Raw genomic sequence first — 21491 nt, forward strand, 5'->3', positions numbered from 1 at the left:
AGCAATGGAATGTAGTTGGCGGAGACAATAAGATGGGATCATCACTGAGCAATGGAATGTAGTTGGCGGAGACAATAAGATGGGATCATCACTGAGCAATGGTACAGTATAGATTATTTCTCAGGTTGCTTCCAGTTGTCTTGTCCCAAACCCAGATCATATAACAGTACGTCCTTTTCTATGCCCTAGTGTTTTATATCCTTTCCTGACACGTTTCCCTAGTTTGCCTTACTCTGTAAGTTAGATTTGAAATGAAAGCATGCAGAGTCCTACTCTCACCTCTCTCAAGAATCCTAGATTTAAAACTTTGTAACTCCATTCACTGTGTTACAATGTGCTCTCCCGATGGTTAAGAAATGGTGCCTTTCATTCTCTCCCGTCTTGCGTGATTAGGTTTAGGGGCCATTATACTTTCGCTCTTTCTTAATTACTCTGCTTACGTATTTTTTAAAAAGTCCTCATAAGATCATTCAGACAGAAATGAACATGTGTTTACTGCCCTCTCCCTGGAGACACGTCTCAGAGAAATGAGCTGCTAGTCAACCAACCTACCCACACACTAAGACAAACATTTACATGTGACCCATGAATCCAAACGCTCCCTCCCAATTCACTTGTTTATGCTGCCTTAATGTATTTAGAAATGACCTCTTGTAACCATACCAATTGATTTCTCCTTCCTCTCTCTCTCTCTCACCCTCTCTCTCCTTCATTTCTCTAGGACATCCATCCTTGCAAGAGTCTCAGAAGGTATTTCCTTTGCTTTCAGTCTTGTCCCCCTCCAATTCGTTCTCCATATTGCCACCAGAGCGATGGTCCTCAGATAAATTTGATTATTCCTCCCCGACCACATGCTGAAAATATATTATTGGCTCCCTGCTGCCTATTGGATATATTCCACCTTTCAGCATGACATTCAAGATCCTTCACAGACAGGTCTTAGAATACCATGTTCTTAATGCTCTTGTTGAATCTCTCTTCTTTTTAATCTATGCCCTGCTCATAGGAACCCTTGGTATGTCAAAACCCATATAAGGGTTGTAGCTGTTACGCCTTTATGCAGGCAGTTCCCATGACTTTTTTGTCAACTTCTGCCTCTGATCCATGTCTACTTATCGTCCCTTCTCTGAAGACCCCTCCTTTATCATTTCTGCCTCCATGGAGCCCTATGAATTCATACATCATAGGACCGTTTCACACCTTCTTCTAATATTTTTTTTTTTTTGCTGTTGGCACCCTTATGCGTTAGACTTTACACTTCTTCCAAAAAATGAATGGATGTGTCTTCCTCACAAATGCGTTTTCAGTGTTTAGGATTGTGCCTGTGTTCAAAATATACTAGATGAATTTATAAATCAATCAATTAATACATTCTTGGCAAAGCCAATGACAGTCTGGCTTGCTATAAGTTATTGTGTTTAAGTTGAGGCTGTGCTTTTAAATTCTACTTGGAGAAATATATATGTCTAGATCTACATGGTTTTGTATCTATGTCGATGTATGCCACTGATTTGGGGGAGAAGCAATATTTATGGACAATAGTGTTATGTCAGTGAATCTTAAATATCCAATAATAGAAGAAAATTTGCGTTTTCTTCTATTATTTGACATCTATATGTATATGTATATATGTATATTTGCATACATATTTTCAGTAAAGGGTTTTTTATACATGTTGGCTTCATTAATCATTCCAAGAAACCGTCATGAGAGCAATTATCTGTCACTCTTTAACCGATCTATTCCCTACAATTCGTAGAACATAAGAGACTTGCCAACAGAGCAGCAGGGAGAAATACTGGATGTGAAATGAAGTCCCCTGACTCAGTATCTATCACCTTACCCATTCTTATCCATGCTCCCCAAGATTCCTTCTCTTAAAACTTGTGGGAAGTCCCTCATGATGCCATCACACCAAATAATGACAGCAGGTCGGCTGCCTAAGTTAGCTTCCTGGACGCAGAAGCAATGGTGAGGGTGTCCTATGGTGGTCCCATTACCTTTTTTCCACCCACAAATACATGCAGAGGCCCGTGAAGTCATTTTAAGAGAAGCAAACATTAATTTTAGAGCTTCTTGCCTGCCGTGTCCTGTACTAATTCACTTCACATCACAACGAAACTGTGATTACTTTTATCTCGTTCATCTTCCAGATGCGGAAAGGGAGACAAAGCATTTAAATCCCCACCTAAGGTCATATGCAATTTGAACTCACGCAATCTAGTTTTAGAACCTGTGCTCATATTGCCACAACGTGATACTGTGTTCCCTGATTTATCAACGAAGGACCTCAGGCATTGCCCACGTAACGCCTCCTCTCTCTAACCCAACGATAAATACCCACCAGGTCATATGACCAGAGTGGATATTGGTTGGAAAACATCAACTCCTGGATCCCCAAAGTCAAGGGGGATATTTCAAAACCACTGGCCGGAGCCTAACAACATCAGCCATATTGTATTAATCAAAACCATTACCGTGTAAGAAAAGAAACAAACCAAACGCATCATCAACCTTTCACAGGGACGGGAGAATCTTGTCCTTTACAGATCTTTATTCTAATTACGCTATCCCCCGCCCCCATGGATATACTGCTCCCCAGTATAAAATCACAACCCCACTTGGGAAGAGGAACACAGTTGTCAGCCCGACCCCGGGGAATAGCTCCCCAGTGCTGGCCCTGTTGGGGAGCGTGACCTCAAAGAGTTAAAGACGTTTGGAAATACTGCAGCGTGCTATGTGTGCAGGGTTTCTGCAGAGTGCAGACACATGCAGGGCGAGCTTCCCGGTATGCCGCTGGCAGGGTGGCTGTGTGTGGGGCGCTCACCTGTTTCACCACCGGGGCACCCACCGGGGAATGTCTCGGTTACAGCTGGTTTGCACTGGGATTAGCTGCTCTTTGCCTCGGCTTCTAGCTGTGGATGTGGTTTCTGTAGTGATGGGGCCGAATGCGGACATCCATTGGCTGCTGTCTTCCTGAATTTCATTCAGTTTGGTCCAATAGCAGAGGGGGGAGCCGCGAGTCTCAGGACCACTCTCTTCAATCTCTCCTTTACTTGCAGACCCGTCTCTCCCTTCTCGGCCTTAGCACAGAGCTCTCATTCAGACCTAGCTCTGCCTGTCCTGTCCCCTCTGCGCGAGCCTGAGACGATCTACAATAGAAACCACGAATTTCCTCCCAAAGGCGGTGTGCGTGGCGGGAGCCTCACATTCCCTTGCAGGAGCGGATCGAGTTGGGATTGCAGAAATCCAAGACGCCTGCCCTCAAGACAGCCTCCCCAATCGCGCACCCTCCTCAGGGTCTCCTAGAGAAACCTCCATGCGTAAAAAGAACACTCAGCTGGTGCAGTTTTTCCGCGGCGAAGGTAGGTGCTGTGTTAACATGTGTCTCTGGGTTATTTGTTTCTGAAGCCTTTCAAATATTTGAACTTGGATGAGCTGCCCAGCCAAAGATGATAAGGCTCGCCGCAAACGTTGACGCTTGACTTCCTCAGACATTTTTTCCCCCTTTTATTCTGAAAATCTGGACAGCACTTTGTCCCATCTGTCGCTCCATTTCTTAGGTGTGGGTGGGAATGTGCACCTACGTAGATGGACGGCGTGTCTTGGGCAAGCTTCATGCCTATCTCGACAGAAACCTTTCATTTTTTTTTTTCCCTCCCCCTTTGGACTTTAGAAAAAAAAAAAAAGGGACCCCCGGTGGTTTGGGAGCGTTTTGCTGCAATCAGCTATTTGAACGGTACTAGGGCCGTGTGTGCTGTGTTTACAGAGTAGCTCTGTCTCACATACAAATAAACAGAAGCGTGTGGCGGGGAGAGGAGGGAAGAAAAAAATATATCTGCAGTACAGGGAGAGACGGAGCAAAGCGCCAGTTCTGTGCAAGCCAGGGCTGGAGATGGCCAAGGCAGAAGGACTTCTGGAAACTGTGAGCAACCCGGGGCTCCCCCCCCCCACCCCTTCTTCTGCTTTAGGGAAACTGTCGGCTCCCACTTCCTGGGGTGCTGCTTTTTGGGGGTTAACCAGGGAGGAAAAAGGAAAACAGGCTTGGCCGGGGTTGCATGAATCGACCCCCCCCCCCCTTTCCCCAGCTGGCCTGGGATAAGATGACGGCTTGTGTTTTGCACGAATTAATACACGTGATTCATTAGGACCTCGCGGGGCTTTGGTGGGCAGCGACCCAGGCGCGCCGGAGACCCCGGGTGAAGACGCAACGGCGGTGCCTTCGAGCTGTTTCTGCACAGCTGGGGAGCGGGCTACCGCCCCCCCTTTCCCGTGCGTGTGGGGTAGCGGCGAGCCGGGCGGCGGCAGGGGGGTGAGCTGATGGGTTTCCTCCTTCGCGAGCCGTTGGGTCTGGCCTGGCCCGTTCCGAGGGGCGCGCAGCACGGGCTGCCCGCTTTCCTGGACGACCACAAAAGTTGGAAGCTGCGGGGACAGGCGCCGGGCGCCCTGTGCGGGTCTCAGGGGATGCGGGCCCCCGCCAGCGCCCCCAGAGAGAGCCCGGGTCCCGGGAGCCGAGCCCGCCGGGCGCACCGCGGGCCAGTCCCCTGCCGTGGTGGGGGCTGGGGAGCCGGTTCCCACATGCGGACCACCCCAGTGCTTTGGGCAACGTAACCAATAACACCCCCATGGCAAAGCTCTCCTCCGTCCCGCGCTTCTCATTACCCCCCCACCCCCAAACACACACACACACACACACCCGCTTCCAGGGGTCGATTTCCTCCCGACCCCCCCTTCCCGCGCGGCTTGGCTTGGCCCCCTCCCACCCCAGCGGGTAGAATTGAGAACCAAGAGCCCCCCAAGCCGCAGCCTGCGGACGGGGGCACGGGGGGGGGGAGGCGAGGGGCTGCGACACCAAGTTACCTGGACTCCCGCCCCCTCCCCAAAGCCCGGCCGCGGCGCCCCCGGCCTGCGCCAGCACTCGCGAGGCCTGACCTGCGGAGGCGCGGGCGGGTGCGCGGTGGGGGTGGGGTGGGGGTGGGGTGGGGGTGGGCTGGGAGGGGTCGCCGGCTGCCGAGCACGCGGGGGTCGGGGCTGGCGCAGCGAGGAGAGGCCGCGGTGCCCTCCTGCGCCCCCGCCCCGCGGCCCTTCCCTCCGCCTCCCGCTCTCCAGGACGCCGGCCGCCTCCCCGGGCGCACTCGCCTGTCGGCTCCCGGACGCCCCCGGCCTCGCCGCCCCCGCCCCCGAGCTGCCGGGACTCTTTCGCCCCCCGGGGAAGCGGTAAGAGGGGCTCCCTGCGCGGGGTCTCGGGCAGGCCCCGTGGGGCGCGCGGTCCTGGGCCCGGGAGCATCGCTGGGGCGCCTGCTCGCCGCCAGACACAGCGCCCTTTCTTCCTGGGGCGGCCGCCGGGGGCCCCTCCACCGCCCCCGCAGCCCCACGGCCAGGCCGGACCACCCGTGTCCCGCCTGGAGGGGCCCCCGAGGACGTCCTCTGCATGTCTCCTGTCCCTTTCCCGGCGGTTTTCTGTTTCTTTTTCTTTTTTCCCCCTTCTGTTTTGGTTGCAGGTTTCCTTTCCTCTCAACCGAGTAGCAGGTGTGGGCCTCTCTTTATTTGTTTTCGGAGCCACTGGGCTGCTGTTTCGGGGCTGGCCGGGGAGGGGGGGGTGCAGGTGGCAGCGTGGGGGGTGCAGGGGTGGCGGTGGGGTGGCCCCCGCCGTGCGCCCGGCTTGGAGCTTCAGCCCGCCTGGGGTGCGCGCGGAAGGACCGAAACCCAGTGCGTGGGCGAGTCGGGGGTGCGCGAGGACCGCCGATCCCAAGCCATCCTTTGCACCCAACTTAAATTGGGGGGTGAGGTTTGATGGCTGGGGGTTATCCAAGTAATAAGCAGGTGCTGTTCTTGCGAGCAGAATCCACGAGGTGGTAGCATGGATTCTTCTTTTGATTGGATTGGGTTTTCCCCCCCCCCCGTTTGGTCTTTTGGGGAGGGGGCAGACGGTTTAATGTGTTCACAGCCTATGCTTTTGTAAGGGGACCCACTGCTGGCAGGGTTTCAACCTCCTGAGCGCCTGGCGTTGAACCGTTTTCTCATGGGACGTGGTGCGAGCCAGCTCCCTTCTCAGACTCAGAGCTTTCCATGATTTGAGGGGACTCAGAGGGAGAAAAAGAGAGGAAAAAAAAAGTTTGGGGGAGACCTACTTATCCTGATGAGGCAGAATTTCCAGGTTGTGTAGGCGTTCTGCAGGCACCTGGAAGCGCATGCTTGAGAAATGGAGGGTAGGTACCTGCTTCAGCTGGCAATGCAGCGGCCAGGCAGGATAGAAAAACCTGACTATCAGAACAAAGCCACATCAGCTGCTCAAAGAGAGCCTCTGTTCGGAGTGCAGATGCTTCGTGTTTCCCTGGACGATGGCAAAGCCCAGAAACATGATCAGATTGCGCAGAAATCCGCATCTTTGGTGGGGGGCAGGCTCCCGGAGTGGAGAATTCTTTCATGCCTTTAGCTGGCTGTGGGAAGAGGTTGACAGTAATCCCGAAAATGTCAGGATAATTTTCCCTCTGTAGATGGAGCAGAAGGGTGGGGGTGGGGGTGGGCTCATGGCACCCACTTACATCCATCCCTGATTTCCAGGAAAAGAAAAGGGGGGATTTAAAAAATGTATCCCCGAATTAAGAACATAAGAATTTCACTGAGGCCTCTGCGAACATATATGTTTTTCAGATTACAAGTTCAAATAGTCTATCACCCAAGGCAGTGTACTTGAATACAGAGAGAGAGAGAGAGAGAGAGAGAGAGAGAGAGAGAGAGAGAGAGAGAGAGAGAGACAGAGAGAGGCAGTTTCAAAGAGTGTCTTCCTTGACCTGTAAGAAAATAATCACGGCCAATTGTAGCAAGTGGAAAATTACTTCATCAGTTTTAAATCACTGCCTTCAAATGAGAGATTTTATTTTGTATTTTATTATTACTATTTTTTGAAAACCAGAATGAATTTGAGCAGGGACACGATAATTGGTTTTTCATACTTACGGCTCTGCATTGATGCCTCTTTTCAGGTGTTTTGACATATTTTTCTTGGGTGGAAGAAGGGTCGCTCTCCTTTGTACTTTTTTTCTATGTAAAATGAAGCTGAATGTACATTGGCCCTACAGCCAGCACTCCAGCTAATTTTTATCCACATCTAAACAGAAAAGATACTTGAGAAGTGACTAAGGTGGATAAACGCGAGTATATCAATGGTATTATTATTAGTATTTTGACCTGGAGTGTAGACTAATAAGTATATTGGTTTTGTGGGGTTTTTTTTTTATTATTATTAAATTTCCGAACTTGGTCTTTAAATTTTTTTTCCCTTTGCAGTAATTTATGGAAAGCTGGTCCTTGCACCAGTTTTTTTAATAAGCGTGCTTACTGGCTGCACGTCACATGACTTTCACAATTTTCAAGGGTCTCTTGAAGAACTCTTCAGAATCTAGTGATTTGATGCCTAGAGGCTAGAGCACAGCACAAATCGTAGGGCCAGGACAGAGGACCCCCAATCTGTCACGGGGTTCTCACAACAGTAAATGTGCCAGGGCCGGGGTTGATGCCCTTGGTTTCGCGTGCTTCCATTTTCAGTGGTACCCCATATTTCAAACCTTTGTGACGTGGTTGAGTATGGTCAAAAATGCAACTTGTTGACGGACTTTATTTCATTCAATTGAAACGAGGATGTGAAAATATTTTAAAATCTTTCCTACCCTCCCTCTCACGCAAGGCTTCTCTGCTGAAAAACACACGTAAGTCCCAGACGTGGTGAGAGCTGATTTTAGTTCTGTGAAAAGTCAAGTGTGAGGAACAGATTTTGAGTGTGGAACGCAGATTGTAGTCTTTCTATATAATGTTTTCTACCCTTAACAATATGAGTTTGATTCCCAAATGGGAGAAGTCTGTTCAGGGTTTAGTTTAAAAATCAGTTGCTCTTTTTTTTTTCTTTTTCCTTGCTGGATACTGTATCTTTTCAGAAGAAGGACTTCATCTTGTACTTCATTGAGTTAAAGAATTCTTACATTATGCCTTCTAGGTAGCAGAAGCTCATGTCTGAAACTTGTCGGCTACCAGTTTCAAATCAGATATACAGCTTTCGCCCAGTCAAAGAGGGAAAGTGAGGGTCTGGAAATGGAAGACCCCCCCAAAAAAGTGTGGGTCCAATCAGGGAGGTCATGGGTTGTGTAGTGCGACCATTCATAGACCATTCACTCCATGAATATTTTCCAGTTTTGTCATTTTTCTCTAAACAACCTACATTTGGCCTTTCAAAGCCTCCACTGTTCTTTGCTTTGTGAATGGCAGGCTGGGAAACTCTGCCTCATTTTTCTTGGGGTGGGGCAGAGTAACACGAATGAACAAGGGAGGAAAAAAACGTGGTACCACCCAGAAGTTGGCCATTGATGGGCCTTGAATGAATGTGTATTACAAGGATTTCTCTGTGTGGTGTTATACTTAACAAAAACTAGAGAAAAGGCTCATAAAATCAGCACATGAATTAAAGGTTGGTAGTAGAGGGTAGCCAGCCCAATGAGGGTGCTGATTTCAAACTTCAGACATTTGGTGTTGAGGTCACCTGTCCCAGGTGTGTGTGGAACCCCTGAGTGCCACCTGCCTGTGGAAATTGGCCAATTAAATTTCAAGAATGGGCCTCTTCTGTGGTCCAACCCACTCTCCTCCCTCTCAGAAGAGGTGCCTGAATGAACCAACCAAACCCCAACACACATCAAAAAGGTAGTGAGATGAGGTTGCATTGAGTTGATTGCAGTATAATTTAGGAAGGAAAGGAAGAAGAGTGAACGCTTCAGGCCCCACTAGAGGCAATGTCAAGGAGAGAAATCTTTATTTCAAGAGAATGTGAACGAAAGTTTCACAGCCCTTTGGACACGTGGGGAAGGAACCCCGAGTTTTGTTTGGGTGGTTTTATTTAACACGAATGTTATGTAAACAGTGATTGGCTACAGTTAACAGTGATGGTTTTGGTTTACAAGTGGGTCTTCTTGGTTCTGTGTATTGATATCCAAGATCATATTGGTTTCTAGAGGCTAATAATTAATACCTGATTGGATGAGGGGACCATGGATCTTAAAGTCATCATCCCCGGTGTATGTTTTTATTTTCTTTCCTTATGGTGAGAACACGTAACTGGAGATTTAGCAAATTTGTAAGTGTACAGGGCAATATTGTTGGCGTGGGGAGGAGATCTATACATTTACTCATCTTGCTTAATTGAAACTTTATAACCATTGATTCATAACTCCCATTTCCTCCCAGCTTAGCCCCTGGCAACCGCCATTCCACTCTCTCCTTCTGTGGATTTGGCTATTTTAGGATATCTGCAGGCAGCCCCTCATCCAGGCTCACTTTACATTTTTATTTTTGTCTGGTTGTGGATTTTTTTTTCTTTCTTTTTTCTTTTTCTTTCTTTTTAATGTGGCTGAGGGCAGAGTGCACATATTTTGCAAAGTAAACTTCTTTGGAGTGTGGAACTTCCCTTCGGATTTTTTTCTACCTTAAAAACAAAAGAAGCTTGTCCAAAGTTGCCTACCTTGATAAGGTTGTGGATGTTTTAAAAGAGAGCCAAGGTTACTGGCACTGTGATTGGTACGAGGCATGGTGGTATGTTGACGTTTATATTTGCATTTTGTTGTGTTCTGATCGCCGGGAGGGTGTGTGTAGGTGGTGTCATTTTCCACGTTTCATATTTCAATATCACCAGTGTTTGGGTCAGAACTCTGGGAGGGCTGCATATCCCATTACCCTGACGGTCAGCCAGCTTGGGTGCCTAAGCCAGCGGCATCCAGGATTCAGAAACAAGGGCGGGGGCTGGTGGGGGGAATCCAGAGCCCTCTGACATTCAGTGGCATTATTTTCTAATTTCTCCTACTTAAAACTAAGTACTACTCTGTGACTGGGCTAAGTGGGAAAACGAAAACAAATGCATTTCTTTTCTTTACAAAGAAAATACTACGTCATTGTTATCTGCTTATTTCTAAGTCTCTCAGATATATGGCCCCATAGCCTAAAGTCACGTGGGAAGAGTTGACAAGTGTCTGTGTGTGTCTGTGTACGTCTATATACTTAGATATGCCCATATGCACCACCACACTCAAGAGCTATTTTTTCCATGAAAATGTTTCTCTCAGCCATTGTAGCACATTAGGTAAAGTCACACAACAAAATACCAGAATGAAAAATGTGACTTTGCCTTAGTCATTTTCCTTCCCGCCACCAAACCTGCCTGATATTTGAAAACTTCATGATGTCCGTTCCCTGGGATGGGCCTCCAAGGCATTCCCAGTGAGATCTAAGTGTGTGTTTAGGGGCAGACATCCATTTTCTCTAAGTGTCCTTGAAGCTTTGTCTTCTGAGTTGAGGAACTTTTCTGACAGTGGAATCATCTGTAGGATAGGCGTGATAAAATACCGCCCTTTCTTACCCAACAGGATTGTACCACGTTGCTTAATACGATAGACAAACTGACAACTTGTACAGAACCAAACTGAGCTCCCTTTTGAACAGGCCAGCCTCATAATCCTCCCCGACCCTGCCTCTTTTCTGTTTGAAATCCAATGTGGTTATTTAACTTTTCTTAAAATTCCAATTCAGCCATGGGAGAACTATCATCAGGCAGTGATTTTAAGTGGAAACGAGCCAGATAAAAAATAAGCACATACGAGTCCAGAGGAGACAAAGCGTCTCTTCCGCATTTATGTTGAATCTCATATAGTGCTAAGATAGCACTGTACGTTCCATTGTATATTTATTTATTTATGATTACTTTCTCATGTGTACAGAACAACTTAGTGATTAGCCTGTCAATCACCTCAGCAACTCATCACCCCACCGTTTCTGCTACCCCTCTGACACCATACATAGCTAGTACCATACCTTTGACTACGTTCCCTATGCTCGACGTTACCTCCCGTGAATATATATATATATATACACACACACACACAGAGGGTGCCAAAAAAATGTATATACGTTTTAAGAAAGGAAAAAGCTATTAAAATTACGCTGATGAGATCCACTCTGAGCACCTCTTGTCATTGCAGAAGTCAAACGTGACTTGTATTCACCTTTTGTTATCGGTATATAGTGAATATTACAATTTTAATAGTTTTTTCCTTTCTTAAAATGTGTATACATTTTTTGTCACCCTCTGTGTACACACACACACACACACACACACACACACATATACATATATATTTTTCAATTAGAGTTGACTTTCAATATTATTTTATATTAGTTTCAGAAATACAGCGTAGTGGTTGGGCATTTGTGTAATTTATGCAGCGATCCCCCCATAAATCCAATACCCATCTGACACTATGTCTAGTTTTTAGAACATTATTGACTATATTCTCCGTACCGTATTTCACATCCCCATGACTATTTTGTGACTACCGACTGGTACTTCCTAATCCCTTCTCCTTTCTCACCCATCCCCCAGCCTCCCTCCTATCTAACAACCAGCAGTTAGTTCTTTATCTGTGAGTCTGTTTCTGTTTTGTTTGCTCATTTATCCTGTTCTTTAGATTCCACATATGAGTGAGATCATATGGTGTTTGTCTTTCTCTGACTTATTTCACTTAACATAATGTTCTCTTGGTCCAGCCATGTTAGATTTATTTATTTTTTAATGGCTCGGTAATACTCCATCGTAAAAATGGACCACTATTTCTTTGTCCAGTCGTCTATTGTTGGGCATTTTGGTTATTTCTACATCCTGGCTATTGTGAATAGCCCTGCAGTAAACATAAGGGTGCATATATTTACCTGAATTAGTGCTTTGGATTTCTTTGGATAAATACCCAGGAGTGGAATTGCTGGGTCATAAGGTAGTTCTACTTTAATTTTTTGAGGAACCTCCATACTGTTTTCCATAGTGGCTGTACCAATTTGCAATCCCACCAACAGACATAGAAAAGATGCTCAACGTCACTAATCATCAGAGAAATACAAATACAAACCACAATGAGATATCACCTCATCCCAGTCAGAACAAGTATCATCAGTAAATCAACAAACAACAAGTGCTGGTGAGGAAGTGGAGAAAAGGGAACCTCATAACCCTTTTATCTGCCTCCTAGGAGAGGCATGCCTTTCTTTCTCTCGGTGCCCTAAGAGGTCTGCTGAGAGACTGTTCCCATTGAAAACTTCTGGCACAGTTGCCAGCCGCATTCTCTCAGCACTGTGGACAAACCCAGCATTCACTTTCAGTAAACACCGAGTAGCTCGAAGTCACAAAAGATGAGAAACTCACAATAGTCTCTTTATGGTCTTGGTCCCTCTGACCCTGCAGAGTTGACTGCTTTTGCGTTTCAATTCAAGCTAGACCCCTGATTCAAAGTGACCTACCTGGAGATGCAGAAACATCCTACCGTGTTTCCCAGAAAACAAGCTCCAGTTAAGATCGTCAGCCAGATGGGTGCATTAAGTACCTTATGACCATGTTCCAGAAGAAGAGGACATGACTGCATTTGAATAAACATAGATTGTTGTACATGAAAAAATGAGACATCCCCTGAAAATACTCCCTAATGTGTCTTTTGGAGCAAAACATAATATGAGACCTGGTCTTATTTTGGGGGAAACACGGTAGCTGAAAGCCACAGCAGACAGGGATTCCTGGGGACCATTTCCTAACCTGGGTTCACCACTCACTACCGGAAATGGGTTCTGCTTACACATTCCAAGTGTGCAAACAGACGTAGGTTTCTGACACACCAACGTGCTGGTATGTAGACACCAGTGGGCTCAGGGTAGTCAGAGAACTATTCTTGCATAAATTAGTTTTCTTTGCAGATTATCTCTAGAAAGCCTTCATCATCTAAACTATCTGCACTGCTTTTAAAGAGATATGTACCTAATGATTGTTACGTTTATATACCACTTATATAACTGATGAAGGAAGCCTTTGTTATCTGAGTTCACTATTTTTCAAAATTTATTGGAAAGCTTTTATATATATGTGTGTGTATATATATATATATATATATATGCATATATATATACAAAATGAAAAAAGTTCATTTAGTTATACATTGTATTATATGAACATAATTATGTATTATATTGTGCATAATTATATATAAGTATATAACATATCTAATGAACTAATATAAATATATAAAAGTCATGTAAATATATAATTCATAGAACATAAATGCTTAGTTACATAGAAAGATACATAGACTGATAGTCACTTTTTCCCAAAGAAACTGCCATGTGTGGTAAGTGGATTTCCAGGCTGGCGCACAGGATCTGCATTTACTGTACTGTGTCGTGTATAATGTGCACCCACGTTTTTCGTCCCAACTTTCAGGGAAAGAAATCTTTCGTTTCAATTTTTTAATTCAATGTTTTGTTTATACTTAGGTACTTGGTTTTTGTATTATAAAGAAATTTTAGCATTTGTTTTTTTCAATATATGGTGCGAGGAATTTTATGTAACAAATAATTACAAAACCTAAGAACAGATACAAGGTATAATATAATAATATAACAAGACATTTTATGTAGTGGTAACAATTTACGATATTTATGCATCATAGAAAGCCAAGAACTCTTCGTCGTTACAAGTTCATTGTAAGTTCAACAAAACCGATGATCATATTCCAGGGTATTATTTTGCATACGGATATTGTTATTGATGTCTAGAGTTACACTTTTAGCTCATAAGCATAAATAAAAGAATTAAAATCATTTATATAGCTACGGAATTAGTACTACCCACATATAATGCGCATCCTTATTTTTCACATAAAAACGTGGGCCTAAAATATGTGCATTGTACATGGTAATATATGGGAATGGTCCACAGAAACTACAAGTTCACCCTTCAGTGCAGAAGAACTGTTAATATCACTGTGGCTACTTACATAGTCCTCTACTCACTGAAATACAAAATTGATTGATACTTTGTGTGCTTTTGTGAACCAGTCTAGAAATCTCACGACATGTCCACCATGAGCATGGTGGTCGCGGTGGTGATGGCCGTTTGTCCAAGCATCCGTTTGCCGACTGTGGGTAGGTTCTGTTCTCTGGGTCACTTGTGTGGTCTTGCTCAAGATGCAGAGGCAATATGGTAGGTTCCGAAATGGAGGTCCGTAGCCCAGGCAGGAAGGAAACTTGGTGGCTAGGGTATATTTATCTTTTTCTGGAAACTATGCTCTTACTCCAGCAAGAGTTTGTTCTTCATGCACCTTCTTGGCATTCATCAGTTTTATCGAACATATACTGTATTACCAGTCATAGGTTTGCAGGCAAAGTTAGTCCTGGAAATAGAGACATGAATTAGGGATAGATATGCTCTCAGAAATCCCTACCTATGTGTGAATGTTCATAAGAACATTGTTAGGGTATTTAGTTCATGCATACAGAGGCGGCCAAAAAATTATATACACATTTTAACAAAGGAAAGAAAACTGTATTAAAATTGTAATACTCAATATATACCAATAATAAAAGATGAATACAAGTCATGTTTGACTTCTGCAATTACAAGAGGTGCTCAGAGTGCTTCCCATCAGCATCCAGAAACTTCTGATGGTGGTGAACTACTGTTTGAGCAATGTTGACCAAAGTGTCCACTTGTATAGATTTTTTTGGCACCTTCATGCCTTCTTATTTTGTGAGATGGATTATGGATTCTTTCCTTCATCCTCCCTCCCTCCCTCCTTTCTTCTCTCCCTCTCTTCCTAGCTTTTATAAATTTGGATGAGTGACGAGATCTCAGACGTCCTTAAAGGATTTAAGGAAATATAAAAGTAACTAGATAGAGCAATGGTTGAAATAGTCAGGAAAGAATAGTTTAATAAAAAACAACAAACAAACAAAATAAACACTTGTTGAACAGCAAGAAAGCATTTTGAAGGCATGAACAACACATTGAATTCTAATGTGTTTGAATGTCAAAGATTGTAAAATCACAGATGATTGTCTCAAACCACTACCTCTCAGGTAATCTATTTTTCAGCCAGTTATGGTCTTTTTGCTAAATGAAACAAGCTTAGTAATAGACAATGTCACTCATATGGGTGAGCCAGGATTGCTTGAATACAAAGTAAAGATTGCATTGTCTCAGAGGGGAAACAAATTTTTCTAAAAATTTGAATTAAAAAAAATATGAAAACATGAGAGGTAGTAATTGATGGGAATGATTTCCAAATCAGCTTCTTTCCTAAAGAAGCTCCCAGATCCAATGATTTTGGAAAATCTCCTGTGTTATATCCCCCTCTTAAATGTTACCCTGAAAGCAGACGCATTAAGGATTTGAGAAGCCCACACTAATGGATTCAGGAGACATCACAGATAATGTGATTCTTTGTAAAGAGTGTGACCCAAATTACATAACTAATCATCGCAGACCTGTGTTGAGAATACTTCTATTATATTTTATTGATGGAGAGCTGAAAGAATAGCTACCAAGACCTAAGGTTACATTAAAGTGTCTGAATTGCCAAGGTAATCTGGAGAAATGAACTTGTTGGATTTTTCTCTTCTTTTTTTTCTTTTGTGTCCCATTCATTTATTCAACATTTATTGAAGTCTAAGAAAACTATGTTGTGTATCTTTCCTATATTACCCAAACGACCTTGCCATTTCGTACCTCTTTGGTGGCAGTAAAATGTAAGTGTGGGGGTTTGGATGGGCACAATAAAAATACACCTGACTCTTATCATTAAGAACAAAGAAGTTAGATACCAGAATCTCACTGTCTCCCTCTGGTGTGTGTGTGTGTGTGTGTGTGTGTGTGTGTGTGTGTGTTTGTGTGAGAAATCTCACATCTCCTATGCCCAATGTTAAGGAAAATACCTTAATTCCGTGTTCATAAATATTTTTGAAACAGTTAAAAGCAACAATCAGTAGGGCCTTTTTGTTCAAATTTAAGGAATTAGGTTCATTTTATAATTTTCAGATGGAGACGATACCCTGTTAAGTTTCAATGTCTTCAGTAAGACAGGCTACTAGGGTTAATAAGCAAAGATAAAGATATTTGATAAGAGAACTTTGGGGAATAGACAGCTGCCTGATCTTTTTGCTGTGAAGGAAGCGTCAACATGCGTGTACATATTGTGAATTCACCCACGTGCCAAGCTTACGATGGACTAGTTTTAGGGCACGGCCAGAGAATTATTTGCAACTGATACCGTTAGAGAATCAGCATCATCGAAAGGTGGACAAGACATTTTGAAAATGAAAAATCAAATACCCAAAACAAGGCAAAAAAACCAAAAAAACCAAAAAACCTTACTTTGGGATTTATGTTGCCTATTATTAGCACAGAGAGCTCAGAGCTAGCAGCTGAAATGTAACCCAGCAGGCAGGAGACAGTTCTCCTTGCTGAGAAGTACAGTAACGCAGAGGAGGAAGAAATGGAACAGTTACACTGATGATAAACAGTAGCTCCGTGTGCCGAGAAGGAAAGTGTACAGCAGACATACTGGAATGGCAAAGCAGAAAGTGGGAGAAATACGAGTTTTTTACAACATAAAAGAAACCGACATCTGTGACAGTGGATAGGTGGGTGAATTGCATCCTACGCAACATACCGCAATAAAGCCGGTATAAAAAGTGAAGATGGAGGGCAGTGAGAATCTGTAACCTGGGGAAATGCCATCTCAGCAAAAGTCTTCTGCCAACTTAAGTTCAGATGGAAATCCAGCAGTAGTACTATGTTAGTGTTAGGAGGCTAACATAGTAATTCAGACATTGAATCACTGAATTTGGGCGAAGGCATTTTATGATGATTCATGGTTCTGTGACAATTTCAGAGATAAAGTAGTGTCCGTGAATTTATGTGATAATTATATTGACTGAAAAGTCTCCCTTTGATGAATAACAAAGAATCAGGTGCTACTATTTATCAATATTACGTGAAAATTTCATAAATAAGCTTGTATATTGAGTTAAAAAGTTTTGGTTATTTAATCTAGTTAAATAAAGTTAACAAAAAACGTTTAGTTGTACAAATGTATATAAAATAGGATACATGTTGGGCATTCATAGAACTAAACAATTTCTTGTTAATTTGGATGTGACTGGGTTAACTATATATATGTAATTTATATATGTCTATGTAATTTACTTACATAAATTTATATCATTTATGTAATAATTTTATACATAATTTATATATGTAACAACATATAATTTATATATGTAAATTATATAGACATAAATTATATAAACACACACATATATATATTTGCATATATGGAAGTAATTTACTTTATTGGGAAACATATCTTCCTGACAATTTTTAAACAGATCGTTTTTACTCTGCACTGTATAATAATACCTTAACACAATCATTAAAAAAAAAAATTCAAATGTATTCCTTATAACGACAAATTTGACCATTTCAATTCTAGTGCTAAATTATTCCAAGATAATGTGTTTAAACTTTAAATATAGTTTAAGGATAAGAAAACTGAAAAGGAAGGGAGGCTCTAATATTATATTTAACTATAGATTCTACCTCCGCTAAATATGCTGTTTAATGTAGAGAAAACATAAGCACCTGCCTGCAGCCTCTCTGGGGCCCAGGGGTAAATGTCACACTTAGATGGCCGGCCTGGTTTTGCAGGTGTTGAAACAGCTGCCATGACAATTTCACGATATCGGTGGTCATCACCTCTCCTGGTTTCACTTGAACTTGCTAGTCTATGGCCCCTCACCAGAGGGAATTTATGCAGTAGCCGGAATTCCTAACGTTGTTTCACAGCGAGCTGTGGTGGGCCAAGCAGACAGCTCCCTCTGGGCCTCCCTGTGCCTGGGTGTCACCAGAGCAGATCAGAAGGGAAGGCAGCCAGCCGCTCATCTTCCTTTCCTACTCTGCTATCCTTCCCAACCTACTAGAAAATGAAATCCTCCCTTCGAATTGAGAACAATGTTCCAGTATATACTATGTAATTTTGTAGCTGTTACAGTTTAGCAGGGAGTAGGATACACTGAATCTTGGAACATATATACATTGTTATCCACTTTTAATTTGGGGAATATAAAAATGTGGTTAAACGATTCTTAAATCGCTTCTATGAAATACAATATAGTGGGATGGGATATTCATAGCAAAATTAAAAAATAATGTAGTCACAGGTTGTTAGGACTTGAAAGTCACTGAGTGGTCATTCGTATTCCCTCATTGACACACAGGGAGGGAAACTGAGTCACAAAGAGCTTAATGACTTATCTCAGCCCAAAAGGCTGGTCAGTACTTTTAAACACTGTTTCTGAAATGAAGACGCAGTGCCTGAAATTCCAGGGTTTGATACATCTGCTTTTGCCAATTTATGAGAAGCATACCAAGTCAGAGGAATTGTCCAGCGGGTTAATACAGCAAAACACACAATTAGATTTTCAAAAACCTACTTTTCATTAACATGTAGCAGAGCTTTAAAGAGAAATCATTTTGATGAAAAGAAGTAGGAGAGGGAGTGGAAAAAACACCTCCAACACTGAAAGCAAAACTTATTTAGAACTCCTTTTTTTTTTTTTCTCTCTTGGTTTCTAGGAAAGCAAGTTACCCGCTTCTGATCTCTTTTTAAAAAATTCGATTCTTCACCATTATCCGTAAGAACCCAGTATCTTTCCATTTTTTACAATATTCATTAATTGCATTGATTTACTCCACCTTGCCTTGGTGCAGACATGTTGAAGAGAGCATGGACCCTTTTCAGGGGTGCTTTCTCCTCTCTCCCCACAAGGCTTTGGCCAAGGAGGGAACTTGAACCTTTTTCATCTCTGCAAACACAAACGGATTCCACTTCTCTGTCTATCTCTTTCTAGTCCCGTGAGATGCAACCTAGAGGAAAGAGACTTTTACCATCACCTAAATGTCAAGACAACCAAGGGGTTTTAGGGGCAAAGAGCAAGGAGCGCCTTTTTCTGGTAAACCCTGAGGTCTTAACTGTACGGAATGAGACCAGGCGACACAGAAAGTCCAGCTCAGAGGGCAGGGTAGGTCTAGGAGTTTCTTATCACACAACAAGGGCTTTGCATGGCACCTGTCCGTTCTCTCTGGAATCGGTACTTTTAAACGACGATTCATCTGCATCAAAGGACTGCACCAAGGAGAAACAGATGTCAGGATAAGAAATTGCTGATTTACTATGCGCGTAATCTATGTGAGGTATCTACACAGCTCATTCCTGACCCCCTGTGTTTGCCTAATGGGTTGTTGTGATGGGGACCTGAGGAAACTGGGCTATTTTAGTGTCATGACTCTTCTTGAGATGGAACCTGTGTACCTGGGAATCACTGATTGTTTGACAAACAGCTCCGCGGCTCTGTCAAGGGCTTTATGTTCTTCTCTCTTCCTCTTCTCAGAACTTGAGCTTCGAGCTGTGGGGAAAGCCCTCTCTGGTGTCCGAGACTCACTATTTTTCCACGATGCTTCAAAGTAAATGCACTTGAAACAAACCCTTTAAAGAAAAAAGTCCAGTGAGAGGCATTTTAAATTGTTAACTTTGTTGTTGCGTTGCTTGTGTATGTTGGGGCTTTGACTCTGCAGAATTCAAAGCAGGATATGAGTATTTCACTGGATGGGAAGTGTTAGGGTCAGAAGCCAGCAGACCCCCCCCTTACTGGAGTGAGAACACTAACTCTCTTGTCCCACGCTGGCTGACGCTGACAAATTCTGCAAAACAGAAACCTTTTGGCTTTCCTTTAGGGCATTTTTGCAAGGCTGTTTTTATTTCTTTTTTAGTTCTAGATGTCCAAGAAATTGTAAAGATAATACAGAGTTGTAGTGTACTACCGCACCCAGTTAACGGCCTACACCTGTCGCAAGTAAGGCACCAATGCCCACACATCACTGTTAATGAACCCCCACACTTTATTTGCTGTTTCACCAGTTTTTTTTACCTAATGCCCCTTTGTCACCTTGCATTGCACCCCGAATACCCCGTTGCAACTGGTTGTCATGTGTCCTCAAGTCTCCTCTAGTCTGTGACACTTGTATGACCTTGTTTTTTATGAGTTTAATAGCTTTGAGGTATCATGTGAAGCGTCCCCCGGTTGGAGTTTGGGAGCTGGTTTAGGCGGGGGTGTGTGTTTTGGGGGAGGGAACACAGAAAGGTAAACTGCCCTTCTCGTCATCCTTTGAAGGCGACATTGCCTTGTTGAATGTGGATTGTGCCCACCTAGCTGAACCAGGTTTCTCCATTGTCAAGTCACACAGCCTTCCCCTTTCAATAGTCCATTGCTTCCAAGCAAATCACTTGTCCTTCCAAGGCGAGTTAGTTCCACATCCTAGATGGTCTAGTATTGCCTTCAGTTAGTTAGACTTCCTTTGTAAGGAAGACTCGTCCTGTCTCTGCCATTCATTCCTTTATTTTTCCCATCATTCATTTAGCTCTGTGTGGACATATGCGTATTTCGTGTATTCTTCCAATACTCCGTTGTGGTATATAACCCAGTACTACATGAGTGTTACTGCTTCAGGTACTTGTCTCACTCTGTTGCCATGGTTGGACGCCAATAAGTCTTTGGATATTGAGAGCTGGTGGATGACAGGACTCTGTGAAAGAACCACTGGAGGACACATTCCATCCAGGGTTTGGACCTGGATGGAGGAGTGTATTGTCGGAGGGTTGAGGCATGAGAGTTTCTGGCTTTGGTGTCTTACTCAGAGTCTCGCTTGTATTGGTCAGCCCCACCAACCTCATAGTTCCAGGGCTGTTCAGCTTAGAAAAACACGTCTTTCCACCAGGAAACCTCAGGGGACCAGCCACGTTCACATGTCTTTGACAGGGTTTCATTGCATCCATCTCTGGCATTCCACTGCAGAAAGCAAAAGTCGTCCCATACACCACAGTTTGAGAGGAGCCCTGGGAGCATTCCTTCCACAACGTATCCCAATGTTTTTTCAATAACTAGGTGTAACGTTAAAGGAACGTCTTACTGACCAGAGACGTCCAGTCGTACCCCATGGATGAGGATAGGTTTCAGAATGCCCAGATGCATGACCACGTGTATATTTTCATTGTGATATTTTTAAAAGCAATCTCATTCCCTGAATCTTGCCATTTGCAACAACTTGGATGGACCCAGAGGGCATTAAAGTGAAACAAGTCAGACAAATACAGTCTGGTTTTCATATACATGAAATCTAAAAAAAAAGAAAAAAAGAATAAACAAAACAAAACAGACCATAGATGTAGAGAAAACGTTGAAGGTTGCCAGAAGAGAGGGGTGGGGAGAATGTTTTAAAAAGGTGATCTCATTTTTTTAACGTTATGTTGTGGGTTTTAATATAAAATTTTAATATGCTCATGGGTGGTTATCACTTAAGTGTATCTTAAGAAGCATTCTGCTTTTTTTTTTTTGAATTCTGGTAACTGGGTCCATTTTATGAATAAGTCATTTAAGCACACTGTGGCCTTTTCAAGGAGCTTTTAAAAGACAGTGTGTTTTTCCTCGCAGAAAAGGAATGCATATTATAGGAAATACAGAAATTTTGAAAAAAAAAAGTAAAAATCACCAGCATCATTCCATAAGTCAGTGATAAAAAAACTAAA

General features: G+C 43.4%; 1 protein-coding gene across 6 annotated transcripts in view; it reads left to right on the plus strand.

The window, feature by feature from the left end:
• The first annotated feature begins 3011 nt into the window (after positions 1-3011).
• NLGN4X (neuroligin 4 X-linked) overlaps positions 3012-21491 on the plus strand; it is a 287894-nt gene continuing 269414 nt past the window's right edge. For 2 of the 6 annotated variants that reach the window (XM_081042395.1, XM_081042400.1), the window contains exon 1: positions 3012-3365. The gene's annotated coding sequence lies outside the window, so the exon portion shown is untranslated. Of the gene's footprint in view, positions 3366-3689; positions 3926-5067; positions 5218-21491 lie in introns of those variants that run through there. The other 4 variants (XM_081042398.1, XM_081042396.1, XM_081042399.1 and 1 more) reach the window with 4 other exon arrangements.

This window comes from Rhinolophus hipposideros, assembly GCF_964194185.1.
Source record: "Rhinolophus hipposideros genome assembly, chromosome: X".
Lineage (NCBI taxonomy): Eukaryota > Metazoa > Chordata > Mammalia > Chiroptera > Rhinolophidae > Rhinolophus > Rhinolophus hipposideros.